The sequence below is a fragment of the Rhipicephalus sanguineus genome, chromosome 2, assembly GCF_013339695.2.
Source record: "Rhipicephalus sanguineus isolate Rsan-2018 chromosome 2, BIME_Rsan_1.4, whole genome shotgun sequence".
NCBI classification, from domain to species: domain Eukaryota; kingdom Metazoa; phylum Arthropoda; class Arachnida; order Ixodida; family Ixodidae; genus Rhipicephalus; species Rhipicephalus sanguineus.
Window position 1 is genome coordinate 157,226,316 of NC_051177.1, and position 15,960 is coordinate 157,242,275.

Below are 15,960 nucleotides of genomic sequence, written 5' to 3' on the forward strand. Positions count from 1 at the left end.
GTAGTATAACAATAAATAAATCAGTTGTCGCAGGAGGAGTGTATAAAACTAAACCCCTTTTTAAAGAGATCGCAGTGCAAGCACGTGAGTGCCGAAAGAAAGGCGACGCATCGAAGTAAGAAACGCAAAGAGGGACGCACACAAGCACTGCCTAGAGTTTGCAGCGTTCGTGTAGTTGCGCTGCAAACTCTTTAAAATATGCATTAACCGACTTGCTCAGATCACCATTTTTTCTAAAGTCGCGCCTTAAGCACCAATGTTACCCCTGATGAACCAACCCTTTGCACCCCGTGCACAGAACTCAGAGCCTAGCGCTGTGGTGCTCCAACACGGCTCGCACAACAAGCCAGCCTTTCTGTATGCTCGATGCGATGCGTTTCTTGCTTAGCACGCAAAATTTCAGCGACAATTCAGCGAGCAGCGACAATTTCAGCGAGCAGGATACTTTTGCACGGGTCACGACAACCGCGCATTTCTTTCTGCGCGAGCACGCTCCAACACTCGTGACATTTGTTATCAAAATAAATGGAGAGATACCGACGTTTCCCCATCAAATGAAAAAAGTATTTTTAGTTTCAGATATTTTTCAGACAGTTTGCCCTGTGCATAATTTTGCACTGGCTTACCCTACAGCTAAGCTTGGAGCGAAGCGATCCCTCTTTTCCCAGGATCCTTAACTCGGTAGAGCTGTACAACCCTGCGTCGAACACCTGGGTTTCGTACCGCCATCTTCCACTGCCCCTCATGGCCTGTGGTGTGGGCTTCCTGGGCGGCATGGTGTATGTGGTAGGAGGGGTGACCACCAAGAACAGGTCTTCACCGGCATGGCGCCCGCCGAGGTGCTGTCCACCGTGCACGCCACGGACGCCAACGAGCGCACGTGAGTATACAAAGTACCTGTCTCGACCCGTGAAAGGATTCGTGGACACCTCACATAGCCAGACTGTGATTGCATAAAGGCAATATTTCAGCAGTGGAGGAGGAAATTGTGGCATGACAGCTGGGCGCTCGAAAAATAAGGTCCTTACAGCGAGCTCGGGCAGCTGAATGTTCTATATGAGGTGACAGAAGAAGAGTGCAGTGGAACAATCCTTTTGCATTCACATTGTTAACCTCAACTTATCCAGCCTTACCTAACCCAACCTAGCCTCTTTGTTTCATTACAAATGGAGTCAAATGGTTCTGAAGGACGGCACATATGGTCAAGGGTGGTAGAGCGCTAAATAGCCTTAAGCAAGGAAATCTTCATGCTATATAGAAGTGCGACAGGGTTGTTCAGCGGACGTACGGCAACACACGTGGGGAAGTTACTCAGTTGAGCAGTGACTTAGTGTTTTTCTTCGCATACGTCCAATGTTTCCTACAACTACTCAACGTCCAATACACGAGCACACATATACCAAAGGGTAGGGTCATTGTGCTGCAGTTTGGATAAAATCGGGTGGTAGTGATAACGTGCATGATCACTGTAATGATTATAAAATAACCTCTTTATCGCTACGTGCAGCTGGGTACGACGCCCGAGCCTCCCGGAGCCCCGCGCCTACTGCGCCGCTTTGACCATCCACCACGAACTGTGGCTGGCGGGTGGCCTCAAACCCTCCGGTCGCGACCCCACCACTTTCACCGACCACGTGGACGTCCTCGCGTTCGACTCTCTGCGGGGTCGATGGGAATTCCGCTTCAAACTGTCCCGTCCGCGTCACGCCGTCGCCGCTGCCAATGCCGACGACCGTGTCCACATCATCGGAGGAATGACTTGCCTGGAGGGCATGTCTGTGGAAGACGTAGATGTGTACCACAGACAGCGGCTCTGTTTCCTCAACTGCCAGTGCCTGCCTAGGAAACTCAAAGCTACAGGTTTGGCACTCAGCTAAATACACACGTGTGCAGTATCTAATCACAAAATTAAAACGTGAACACGCATGCAATCTGTATAACAAATGAGAAGGAACGCAACTTCCATTACCACAAAAAATTCATTCCAAAGTTATCCCAACATCCCAGCTTTTTTTATTGTCACTTTGAACATGTTATTTAAAAACTTCCAAAAAACGTTTTCGAAATTCGAAACTACGAAAAATCACGCTATCTCCCGCTAAAGGGGACCATGAGGTGATGCGAAGCAACGTTTCGGCATGCCAAGCCCGCGTTTCAGAGGGGGAAGTGGAGAGGGGGAAATAGGGACCGGGGAGTGGAGAGGGTGGGGGATGAGAAGGGGAGAGAGAAATGAGAGAGGGGCGCAGGGAGGGAGGGAAATCGGAGATGGGAGAGGGTGAGTGGGGAGGAGGTGTGTAGAGATGGATTGCGCATGCGCAGTAAGGGCGATCACGCCGCACACCACCACCACCACCGGATTGAACTCCGATATAAGATGCTTCACATCTAATACACTCCTCCGGGTCATCGTCGAAACATCTTGGCAATACTGCATCTCCAAATGGTTTTTGCTGGACCATGTAACTGGTGAGCCCGCGGCTATAAACTCTCTGCATGCACTTATATCATTACACCAGCCAGGTAAATGTTGGCCCGAAACTATTCAATTTTATCCGTATATTTCCGCGCGCATATCAGTATAGAGACTTCGGACCTTTTCCTCTTGAAATGATATCGTGCCTGCAGTCATGGAAGTGCTTTTACGCATGTCGGAAATTGATGCGGTGAATTGTATTACAGAAACGATAAATCTAAGGCGTTTGTCTTGGTCCAATAACCAAATCTCAATTGTCAAAATCTCCCATTCACTTCGCTAAATCAGCACGGCCGCCGCCAGATTTTCCGGTGTTGAGTGATCCCCGTACGATCCGTGAAAGATTAGTGGATGTTAATTATGCAAACTGCAACATCACAATATCGCGTCGTTATGTTTGTAGGCACGAAGGCAGTGAAGCTAAGTTGTACATGCTTCAGAAGTTATAGGAAATTCGTAGCTGACACTTGCCTCTTGTATAGCTGCTCTTAGCCAGTGACTCTACAGGAAGCGTCATCGGGGACAAGTGACTTTTTGTTTGCGTGAGCCAAAATCGTGAAAGGCATTTCTTTAGCGTTCCTTGTGTCATATTTGAGCCACATCAGTGCATAAGTGCGTAAGTGCATAAGCTCACCGCACCTTGAAAGAGCGTTAACGAACTTCGTGTCATCCAGGAAAGACGAGCGTATCAGAAGACCTAAGCCAGATGGTGGTGATCACAAGGACAGAGGGAGGTGATGACAACACAAAAGCTTGCTTCCAACATTATTTTATCATCTAAAGAAACAGTGTTTCTGAGCACGTTCACCTCATATGGGCAGCACAGTTTTGGGACGTCATGAAAGAAAGTGTTCATAGTGTGAAGTTTTGGCAGTTAAGGATTAGTTGGAAGTCAGCGCTCCTATGGTCATCATCTCCCTCTGTCCTCCTTTGCGCACGCTTAGGCGTTCTGCTATGCAAAACCAACTCGCCCAAAATAGGTGTTCTTAAGCATGCCAGGTTCTGCACGCTCTCCGCAACAATCTGCTCAAGTGCTTTAAAGAACGTTATGCAATATGTGAAGTTTATAAAGCCAACGTGCGTTTCTGTACAGGACTGGCTGCCGTAACAGTACCGCCGGACACAGCGGATGAATCTGGGCTGAAGGTAAGGCGCTGCTCATGTTTCTTTCTGTTTTCGTTCTTTCAACGCTGGAGTCGTGGTAGGGCGATGATTGAGATGTGCAACTGAGGCAGCAGCTAACGAAGGGCTGTTGCAATGTATTCCAATTACAAGCAATTGTTTTAATACAGCCTGAGAGTTGCACGACACCAAATATTTGTATATACTTTTCGTCCAACTGCACGCTTTGCTTCATTTGCTATCTCGTTATGTAGTGAAGTCTTTTACAAAGAATGGCGTCCAATGCTGGGTATTGTGTGATGGCGGTGTGTTGTTTTCTGGCTTACAGTATTTCACATTGCGCACATGTTACTGTAATAAATCCGAAGTATCATGCTAGCGAGCACCTCATATTATTATCAGTTATCGGCAACAATTATTGCTTGATCTGTATCGAGATTCTTTACCACTCTGAAGAACATGCACAAGTTATTACACAGAGCTGTCACCTATTGTCATGAGAATATTAATTAGAAGCGGGCTCTTTTCAAGGCCATTGGCATATAGTTTCGTTAAATACCTCACGGAGAACCTCACGCGCTATGCTATAAGTACAAGGGTAATAAAGCACCAAGACTGTGCTAAATTTCGTCGCTAAGAGAATAACGTGTCACTGGGCAAATCTGCAACCAAAATAAAATAAAATACAATTTCAGGTTTTATCGGTCGTTTCCTACACGTGTTTTAGAAGCAAGCCTATACATTTCCTTTACTTTACAATAGATCGAGACAGGAAGACACAATAATTCAATTTTGTCACTGAAGCTATTTCATTCCCAACGTATCAGAGTCCTAATAAAGCATGACTCTTCTTCTCATGAGAACGCGTTATCTTTCCTTGGGTTTCTTTGCCTCAACCAGAGCGGCGCGAGCTCAAGAGCCCCGTCATCGCTGAAACTGGACCAGGGCGACCAGGACAAGAGCAGGCGGCCGCACAAGCCTCCTAAAAATTTGGTCAGTAGACGTAGCAATGGTCGCTGCTGCAAGGTCTCCCGATGAGCATGGACTTTTTTCTGTCAGAAATTGGCAACTGATTTACTAAACTGTCACCGAAATCCAGCTACTATTACAGTTACATTCACGAGACATATTTTTTAGCAATTGCATGGGAGATATGAACCATTTAGAATCAATATGCCGTCCGAACTCGCCTGCCATAATTCTAAGGATGATACGTTTGCCACAAACTTATCCGTAAGAGCATAATTAGTGAAACACTGGTTATTACTCGATTATACGTTTAGATTTCTCGCCTCGGAATAGCGTCTTCGTCATCAAGTGATGCAGCTAAAGGAATGTACCGAAGAAGGGTACGCATTTGGGCTGGTTGGTTCATGATTACGGGTGAAAAACAGCACTAAAAAGACGGGACAAGAAAGGACACGAGACCACGGCGCTGACTAACAACCAAATGTGCTTTATTCCTTCAGTCAGCATAAATATACTTCACCACTAACGTAACGAAATTACAGAAAACTGAGCCTGCGCAGAGGCAGTAAGGCGATCAACGAGACATGAATTCTATCTCCTTCGGAAGGAGGGAAATCGAGGGGAGGCTTAACATGCCTCGCCGCTATTGTAGATGTGATAAGCTTCTGAAATGAGGCGCGCGCGCTCGTCATGGTATTTTGACAAGAAAGTGGTATCGTTAAAAGATGGATGGCAACCGCAACTGTTACAGTGAAGAGATAACTGACTATCTGTAGCTTGTTTCTGAACCTTGTTCGAATGCTCGCGCATGCGGTCATTAGCGCACCTCCCCGTTTGCCCGACATGCAACCGGTACATCACCGGTAAGACACCGTGTCACGTGATGTCAGTTGAAATATTGCAGGGTTTGTACAAGGAACAATATAAGACCAACTACTCAGTACGGTCGTAGCCAGAAATTTTTGTGAAGGTATCCGGGGGGGTTTAGCTATATTTTACTTATGTTCCTTCGTGCGTTTGTATATTTGCGTGTATGTATACAAATGCAAAACTAAAAAAAAACATCGGGCGGTGATCCCCCCCTTCCCCCACCTACCCCCGTGGCTACGCGACTCTACTGCGTTTATGCGCCAACATTCGAAAAAAGGTCTTCTGCCCATACGGTGCGTGTAGCAATGGAAATATTTTGATAATTGCAGATTCTTTCACTCGTATCCATATATCCAAGTAAAATGAGCTTTCGTGACACAAAAGCAATATTGTGTACCGAAGAAGTTTGTCCAAAATTTACATACCGCATTATGCATGAAGACCCAATGACAGTAGCTGTTCAGAGGCGCAAGTGTCGGGGAAAGGCGGAAATGTGGTGTGCCCCCCACCAGGCGTGCCTGTCCTCATGGGGGAGTGGGCCGCGTTCCCCGGCACGTACAGCCCCACATCAACGTCACCAAGCGCATTTGGCTTACAACATGTAGTAACGTGAACTTGATATGCAGTAACGATGTTCTCGTAAGTACACTTTGAAAATGTCAACTAAGAAATGAAAAAGATGATTTTTCTGTGCCTTTTTCAATGTACTAGGCTATGTCGGCTACAGCACCACCCCCTGTGCACGTTGCCTGGGTCAATACCCTTCTGTTTCTTTCCTGGGCCAATGAAAAACGTACACCTCTGTCCATTGTAATGGTATGTCATATCCCCAGCCATGCAAAAGAAGGAAGGCATGTGTGACAACCATGCACGTTTGGAGGAAACGCGTGCTGTTGGTTTTGGGACGTTAAACCCCAGATATTATTATTAGGAAACGCGTACTGAGTGTCCATAATATTACTGAAGTATGAGCCACTTATCGATTTGATCCGCAATGTCATCTTCAGTGCCGTCAGCTAAGCTTTTCGTAGAGATTAGATGAACCCTTTGGAAGGGTGTCTTGCTAGGCAACCTAAAAGACGGACACAGAAAAGGAGCACACTACAATCCTTTTCCGTGTCCGTGTTTATTCCGCTGCGTTTAATGATGTTAACCCTTCGAGAGTCTATGTACACAATTGTGGACACCATTTGTTCTTGCTATTTGTATCAAATGGGGGCTAAGAAAGAGCGAGATACATCGTGCTTTGAATGAATTTAACCTCCTGCATAAGAAATATATCTTCTGTAGCGAAGAAATGACAATAATTAATGGTTTGCGCTCTCCAGCGCTTTCAAGTGGGTCGTCCTCTTTGGCTTCTCCTCAGAGGACGCCGCTCGCGATGAGTCCGTGCTTTGCCGTGACTATCGCCGTTACGTATTGTCGTTGAGTGCCGGCAAATAAACACCTTAACAAATTGGTGGAGAGTGCTGTGCTCCCACTCGATGCACCTGGAGCTTCGAGCCCGTACCCTGCCATCTACCATGACTCAATACGCCGCCCAGCAAACGCCTCATCCCGCAACGACCAAATTTCCCGGTGTCCCTCGCCTACGCGATCCACCTATCTTCACTGGCGCCGATGGCACTGACGTGTATTACTGGCCCACAATTTACCAGCGCATCAGCTTACGCAATAAATGGGACGAAGCAGGCAAGTTGAGCAACTTGGCATTCTACCTCGCGGGAGCAGCGACCTTGTGGTACAGCAACCAAGCGTCCGATTTTGCTACTTGGTCCGATTTCAAAACCACCGTCATCAACGTTTCTGGCCTACCCTGCAGATCGTAAGCAGCAAGCAGAACAGCGCTAACGCGGATGAGCTCAGCAGGCAGGTGAATCTTTCGCAAGTTATATCAAAGATGTCCTCGAATTGTGTAAGAAAGCCCACGGAACCATGTCTCCAGAACGTATTGGAAGTCATTGACGACCATGCATTCACCATGCGGCTCGCCAAAAACCCTGGCACAGTGGACGAGGCCATAACGCTGTGACAAAGCAAAGAGGAGCTCTGCCGGCAGCGTTCGATGACCCGTCGCTCTCCATCACGCGACGCAGAGCTTCCTGCCTTGGCGGCAATATCTTACCAGGCCGCGCCGCTGCCAGAAGTGGTCATTCGTGCGCGAGGAATTTGCACGCCAGTTCTTTCTCCTGGCCTTTACCAAGCCGCCCCAGGTTCAACAGTCGTCGACCACCCTTCTTCCTCCCCTCCGCCGAGCGACTGAGTAGGAAATTGCGGAGGTCGTGCCTGAGTACCACCAGCAACCTCCGGCTCCTGCGCCCCAGTTACACTCAAGTTGTCGCCAGGACGTCCCAAGTAGTTCCTGTGGCTGCCCCATTGGGTTACGCCGAAACCGCCGCTAGACCTCCGTCCTTCGAAGTGGGTGTGCCGACTACATGTGCTGACGTTACCCCTCGGCCCTGACTGCAGCGCACTATGCAGTCATTTCAGCGGCCGCCCCGTCAATCGCGTCCTGCGACATGGGTGGGACCTGCCCGGCGAACCGATGGCGCACAACCGACAACTCCCACATCTGCTTTGCATGTGGTTACACCGGTCACGTGCCACGTTATTGCCATCGCGTGTAGCCGCATGGACTCGCGTCACCTGTCACTAGCCAGTCCATGCGTGCACCCAACTCCGCCTATGTCACCGACGTCACGCCCAGCTACATCTTCTCGCCGCTCTCCGTCTCCACGACGTCGCTCACTGTCACTCATGCGGCCACGTTCTGTCGCACCAGAGCAGGAAAATTATTCGAGGCAGTCCACGAGGCAAGGGCTGCGACGCTATCGAAGTGTGAAAGACCTGAGATGAGTCCATCGAATTTATTAGACGTGTTTGTGGATGGTGTTCGCGCATGTGCCCTTGTCGACACTGGAGCCGCCGTAGCTCTTATATACGCGAAACTTTGCCGGAGCCGCCGTAGCTCTTACATACGCGAAACTTTGCCGCTTACTCCTAAAAGTGACAACGCCACTTTCTGGGATGTCTCTCCGTACCGCGAGCTCCCAGAGTATTCATCCAACACCAGTATTCCCGGCTCGCGTCTTCATTCAGGACGTTGTGTGCGACCTAGTGTTCATCATAATTGCTGCATCATCATTTAACTTCATTCTGCAGCACACTGTTGATGCATATGCTCAATTTGCTGAGGGCACTATCATATTCTACGAGTCGTTCGACGATCCGCTTCCCGTCACCCACGTCAAAAGTATCATTTTTCTTTGCTCAACATGGACATTACCAAAAAAGTCACAGCTTCGCCGCAAGGGCGAAGCAATGAATGCGATAGCAAGAAACTAATGCTATACGAAGTGAGGCTCGCCAATGGATACACTCAGTTTGAGCAGCGCTCCTGTTGCAAAGGCGGCCAAAGCAGCGAAGGAAACTAGAGTGCTTCAAGTGTCGAGCTGTGACACTTGATAGTTCACGCTCATCTTCTGTTTGTTCGTTAAGCGGCGTCCCTTGAGCTCGAGTGACTTTCGTACGCTCCGTAACATAAGCGTGGACATCACGGTGAAAGCGTGAAGCATCCCTCTTCCCCTCAGCACGAGAAACCCGCGCGAACAGACAGCGGAAGGGCAAGGTTCTCCCTGCGCAAACATAACAAGAAGCGAGCGCGCTCGCCGACGACTTTTAAATCCACCCGTCGCGCTCCTAACGCCATCTCGCTGGTAATGAAGAAACGCTTATAAGCGCCTAGCGTCTCTTAGTACGTCCAGTGGTAAATGGTGTGTATATAACGCTCGCCGTTAGCTACGTGGAGGATCTGCGTTTCGTGGCGTAGTGGCTAGCGCCACTCGCTGCGGAGCAAGAGGTCCCTGGTTCCATTCCGCGCTTCTGAAGCATTTTCTGAATTATTTTTCTATATATATATATATATATATATATATATATATATATATATATATATATATATATATATATATATATTGTTAAGACGTTTATTGACGGCGAGATTGACGGCGACGATGCACAACGACAGAGCGCAGACTCGCAGACTCTCACGAGCACGAGCACGAGGGGCGTGCTCTCCGAGAATAGGCGAAGAGGGTGGCCCACTAGGAGGCGCTTGAGAGGACGACCCATTAGAGCTTTCCAATGTTTCTCTACAATTACCCCGGGTACGAAAAGGGAGCCGCCTGGCGACCTAACAGCTGGTCACTATGAGCGGGTCATGGTAGGGCTTGAGGCGCTCCACGTTGACAATGTCGCGCCCTCGACGGCGCATGTCCGAAGATGGTTCAATAGGTTCAATCAGGTAGTTGACCGGGGATGTGCGTTCGACGACACGGTAGGGGCCTTCGTATTTGGGTAGTAGTTTGGAAGAGAGGCCAGTTGCAGTGGTAGGAACCGAGAGCCATACGAGCGCTCCAGGGAGGAACGTGGCTGCAGAAGTGTTGGTGGCACTGCGAATGCTCTTCTGCCGCTCTTGGTCCTGCGTAGTAAAGGTCCTGGCAAGCTCGCGACACTCCTCAGCAAGTCTGGCTGTGGCAGAAATAGGCGCACACTCCGATCGATCCGGCGTGTATGGAAGGATTGTGTCGATTGTGTGCGACGGGTGCCTGCCGTACAATAAGAAAAAGGGTGAGAAACCAGTTGTGCTTTGAGGGGCGGTATTGTAGGCGTAGGTGACGAAAGGCAGAATCGAATCCCAATTTGTGTGATCGGCGGCGACGTACATCGATAGCATGTCGCCGAGCGTGCGGTTGAAGCGTTCGGTGAGGCCATTCGTCTGCGGGTGGTAAGCAGTAGTTTTGCGGTGAACAACGTTGCACTCTTTGAGGATGGCTTCGACGACTTCCGACAGGAAGACACGGCCTCGATCGCTGAGCAGCTCCTGGGGTGGACCGTGGTGCAGCATGAACCGGTGGAGCAGGAAGGAGGCTACATCGCGCGCTGTAGCCGCTGGGAGGGCGGCAGTTTCGGCGTATCGCGTAAGGTGGTCTACAGCGACGATGGCCCAGCGGTTACCAGCCGACGTCAGAGGAAGTGGCCCATACAAATCAATGCCAACGCGCCCAAACGGCCGGTCAGGGCAAGGTAAAGGCTGTAGACCTGCTGGTGACTGGTGTGTTGAAGCTTTGCGGCGCTGACAATCGATGCAGGAGCGAACGAACTTCTGCACGTAGCGGTACATCCCTCGCCAAAAGTACCGTTGGCGAATGCGGTGGTATGTTTTCGATACCCCAGAGTGCGCACACTGCGGATCAGCGTGGAAGGATTCGCATATGTCAGAACGGAGACTGCGGGGTATTACTGGTAGCCACTGGCGGCCGTCGGCGTTGTAATTGCGTCGGTGAAGAAGGTCGTCGCGAATGGCGAAATGATGGGCTTGACGATGCAACGCGCGAGTGGATGGTGTTGCCGATGGATCAGTGAGCAAGTCTATCAGTGAAGCGATCCACTGATCCTTGCGCTGTTCGGTAGCGATGGTGTGAATGTCGATGGAAGAAACGGAATTATGAGACATTGAGCTGTGGGTATTGTCGTCAGGCAAGGGGGAGCGCGAGAGTGCGTCGGCGTCAGCATGCTGGCGTCCGTTGCGGTACAGCACGCGGATGTCGTAGTCCTGTAGGCGAAGTGCCCAGCGGGCGAGGCGGCCTGATGGATCCTTCAATGATGATAGCCACCATAGTGCATGGTGGTCGGTGATGACATCAAATGGGCGACCATACAAATAAGGTCGGAACTTCGTAAGGGCCCAGATAATCGCCAGGCATTCCTTTTCGGTGACGGTGTAATTGGTCTCGGCTTTGGTAAGCGTGCGACTTGCATATGCCACGACATATTCAGGGAACCCTGGCTTGCGCTGCGCAAGGACAGCGCCAAGGCCCACACCGCTGGCGTCTGTGTGTACCTCTGTAGGAGCCGAAGGGTCGTAGTGGCGTAGTATAGGAGGCGACGTCAACAAACGACGGAGCTTCGCGAAAGCTTCGTCGCACTCTGACGACCACGAATTGAGCGGCCCATTACTTCCGAGGAGCTTCGTCAGCGGCGATATGATAGTCGCGAAGTTTCGAATGAAGCGCCGAAAGTAGGAACACAGTCCTACGAAACTGCGCAGTTCCTTGACGGACGTAGGTTTGGGGAACTCGGTCACGGCCCGAAGCTTGGCTGGATCGGGGAGAATACCGTCCTTGGACACGACGTAACCGAGTATTGTCAGCTGCCGTGCTGCAAATCGGCACTTCTTTAGATTCAGTTGCAGACCGGCCTCGCTCAAACGCGTCAAAACATGCCGCAGGCGTTGAAGGTGCGTGGAGAAGTCCGGAGCGAAAACAACGACGTCGTCGAGGTAGCATAAGCATGTGCGCCATTTCAGGTTGCGCAGAACGGTATCCATCATGCGCTCAAAGGTGGCGGGCGCATTACACAGCCCAAACGGCATGACGTTGAATTCGTACAAGCCGTCGGGCGTGACAAAGGCGGTCTTCGGTCGAGCGTCATCAGCCATAGGTACTTGCCAGTACCCTGAGCGCAAATCAAGAGATGAAAAGAATTCTGCGCCTTGCAGGCTGTCAATCGCGTCGTCTATTCGCGGTAGTGGATACACGTCCTTGCGAGCGATCTTGTTAAGTCGTCGGTAATCCACACAGAACCGTCCTTCTTCGCCACAAGAACGACAGGAGACGCCCAGGGGCTGTTAGAAGGTCGAATAACATCGCGGCGAAGCATCTCGTCGACTTTCTCGTTGATTACACGGCGTTCTGTGGGAGATACGCGATATGGACGTTGCCGCAGTGGCGGCTGGGTGCCAGTGTCGATGCGATGCGTAACGGCGGACGTGCGGCCGAGAGAAGTTTGAGCGACATCGAAAGAAGAGCGAAATTCTTCCAACAGGCCCAGAAGCTGGGAACGCTGGACTGGTGTAAGGTTGTCAGCAATGGAGGAACCAAAAACATCAGCGGTTGATGAACCAGACGTGGAAACAGCACCGAGCGTACTGGAACTGTGGCAGTGCATTTCATCTGGTTCGTCCATAACTTGTGCGTCTTCGAGGGGTTCCACGCTACCGAGACATTCCCCTTGCACCAACGTGACACTGTACGGGAATGGATTGATAACAAAAATAGAGGTGCTGCCCTGAGTGACTTGCACGGTCGCGAAAGGCACCAGCAAGCCTTTCCTCGTGCAAACACGGTCCGATGGCGAGAGGAGTGCAACAGTGTCGGAAAGACTTGCGCAGTAGACTGACACCGCCGTTGACGAGTTTGCAGGCACCTTGGTGTCGTCTTTGACATGTACCTTGCCCGCAGCCGATGGATTGTCTGCCGGCGTCCAATCAGGGAACGGTGAGAGCTCTATTTAGGCTGGTGCGCAATGAATGACGGCGTCGTAGAGGGAGAGAAAATCCCATCCTAGGATGACGTCGTGAGAGCAGGCAGGAATTATGATCAATTCGACGGCGTAGAGAGCATCCTGAATAATGACGCGGGCGGTGCACACCGCCGTAGGGTGAATACTTTGGGCGCTGGCTGTACGGAGGCAGAGACCAGAAAGTGGCGTCGTCACTTTCCGCAGTAATCGGCTAAGTTTGGCGTCCATGACGGATGCGGCGGCTCCAGTGTCGATAAGGGCAGATGCGCGAACACCGTCCACAAACACGTCTATCACGTTCGATGGGCTTCGCTGAGGGCTTTCGCAGTTCGATAGCGTCGCAGCCCTTGCCTCGTGGACTGCGACGACTAGTTTTCCTTGTCACGCGAGACCGGACGTGGCCGCATAGGCGACAGTGAGCGACGTCGTGGAGACGGTGACCGGCGGGTAGATGTTGCGGCGCGGGACGTCGGTGACATAGGCGGCTCTTGGTCATAATAAGGTTGGCTTGATTGGCTGGGCAGGGCTGATGCGACCCGAGGCGGCTCCATGCGATTGCAGTAGCGTGCGACGTGACCGGCGCAACCGCACGCGAAGCAGATGGGGCGGTTGTCGGAAGAGTGCCAGCGGTTCGCGGGTCGCATCCATGTCGCAGAACGGGACGGACGAGACGGCTGCTGATATGAGGGCATTGTGGGCAGGTGTCGGGGCCTGGGGACGACGTCGACGTACGTAGGCGGCACAGCCGCGTCGAAGGCCTGGGGTCCGACGACGGCTTCGGCGTAACTTCGCGGTGCAGCCACAGGAATCGCTGGGGGCGGCCTGGCTACAGCTTGCGCGTAGCTTAGTGGCGCATGCACTGGAGGCGGTTGGTGGTATTCAGGAATGACCTCTGCGATTTCCTGCTGAATCGCTCGGCGAAGAGGAGGCAGGAGGGTAGTGGGCGGCTGGTCAACACGCTGCGGTGGAGCGAAAGCCAGTAGAGAGATCTGGCGGGCAATTTCCTCACGCACGAACGACTTGATTTCGGCGAGCAAGGTGGAGTGGTCGGAAATGGCCGACAAGCCCGCGAGATCAGCATCGCGTGATGGCGGTCGACGGGTCATCAAGCGCTGCCGGCGCAGCTCCTCGTAGCTTTGGCACAGCGTGATGACCTCTGCCACTGTGCGAGGGTTTTTGGCCAGCAGCATGGTGAAGGCATCGTCGTCGATGCCTTTCATAACATTCCTGATTCTGTCAGACTCCGGCATGCTCGCGTCGGCTTTTTTGCACAAGTCAAGGATGTCTTCAATGTAGCTCGTGAACGATTCACCGGCCTGTTGTGCCCGTTCACGCAACCGCTGTTCGGCTTGCAGCTTACGGACGGCAGGGCGGCCAAACACGTCGACGATGGCGGTCTTGAAATCGGACCACGTCGGGAAGTCGGATCCATGGTTGTTGTACCACATGCCTGCCACACCCGCGAGGTAGAAAACTAAGTTGCTCAGCTTGCCCGCTTCGTCCCATTTATTGGGAACACTCGCCCGCTCGTAAATCGCGAGCCAGTCCTCCACGTCGGTGCCATCCGCGCCGGTGAAGATAGGAGGGTCACGGATGCGGGGGACACCGGGACAAGCGGTCGGAGCAGGAGGCGGCGTTTGCTGAGCGGCGTCTTGCGGCATGGTAGATGGCACGGTACGGGATCGAAGCTCCAGGGGCATCGAATGGAGACCGAAGTTGTGGTGACGGTACAGCACTCTCCACCACTTTGTTAAGACGTTTATTGACGGCGAGATTGACGGCGACGATGCACAACGACAGAGCGCAGACTCGCAGACTCTCACGAGCACGAGCACGAGGGGCGTGCTCTCCGAGAATAGGCGAAGAGGGTGACCCACTAGGAGGCGCTTGAGAGGACGACCCATTAGAGCTTTCCAATGCTTCTCTACAATATATATATATATATATATATATATATATATATATATATATATATATATATATATATATATATACATACTTCTACATATACGGTGCATGACGGGCGACGGCAAAATTCAGCCGAGACTGTCCATATGATTGCTATCGCAATAAAACGAATTTGCACTATAGCTCTAGCCTGAGATTTCGTTCTGTTTATGCAAAAATAGAGCATGAATGGCTTAAGAATAAATATATATTTGATTACAAAGTAATTAGAAATTAATAATATAACACATATTATTTAACGTATTACAACATTAGTTTTGCTGCAATATAACATTGAAGGCCTTGAAATGACAATGCGTCGATTCAACGCATTTGAGACAGTTCTCCATAGGTGGCGTCTCAAAGGGTTGAAGATGTGCTGACAGTGCGCACGTATCCCCTTCCCAGGTGGCTTTGATCCAGAGACTCGAAAGTGCGGAGAGCTGGTGGCCTGCAAGACGACGTTTGCCTACGACATCGACACAATGGAGTGGAGTCGCAAGGCCGACATGAAGACCGGACGAGCGGCACACGGTGCGGCAGCTTTCAAGGACAAGCTTTTTGTTTTTGGTGGCAGAGGACGCTTGGGACGGTGAGTCTTAGTAGATGGAATGGTGAAACACAGTTTCACATTAAGGAAAATTACAATAAATTGCTCAGCTTACTATGTCGTCATTCATAACACGCTAATACAATAGGCAAATAAAAATAGGTAGCGAGTCATGATTTAAGCACGCACTTAAAACAAGCAACGGAGTTTAAGGAAAACTATAATTAGTCGCTCTAGAGTTACATACCTAAATTGTTTGCTGAAGTGCGAGGTCACATGACACCACCCCTTACCAAAGAGGGCGGCGCTCATAGATTCACTTCTCCAAATCAAAGCCTGAGTAGTCACGCAACCAAAGCTCTGTCAATATGACCCACCGTGCTGTACCGCTTTTAACTTCAAATACTTACCATGACACATTGAGTATACACTGAAAACAAGGAAGGTCACTCAAGACCAGGGCTCGTATTTACAAAAACGTCTTGCTGTAAATATTTTCGCAAGAGAATATTTCAGCAAATGATGATGCGGGACATATCGTTAGCGAAGCCGGCTAACAAATGGAAAAACTCACTTAAAAACGTTTTGGGAATTCGGCCCCAGGACTTATAAGGGTTCACGGCAAACTGACTTGTTGAATAACCAGTGCCCTTACGACAGGGGCGGA

General features: G+C 50.7%; 1 pseudogene; it reads left to right on the forward strand.

Annotated features, from left to right (window-relative positions):
* The first annotated feature begins 824 nt into the window (after positions 1-824).
* The window catches only part of LOC125757394 (beta-scruin-like), a 28,829-nt pseudogene continuing 13,693 nt past the window's right edge, over positions 825-15,960 (forward strand).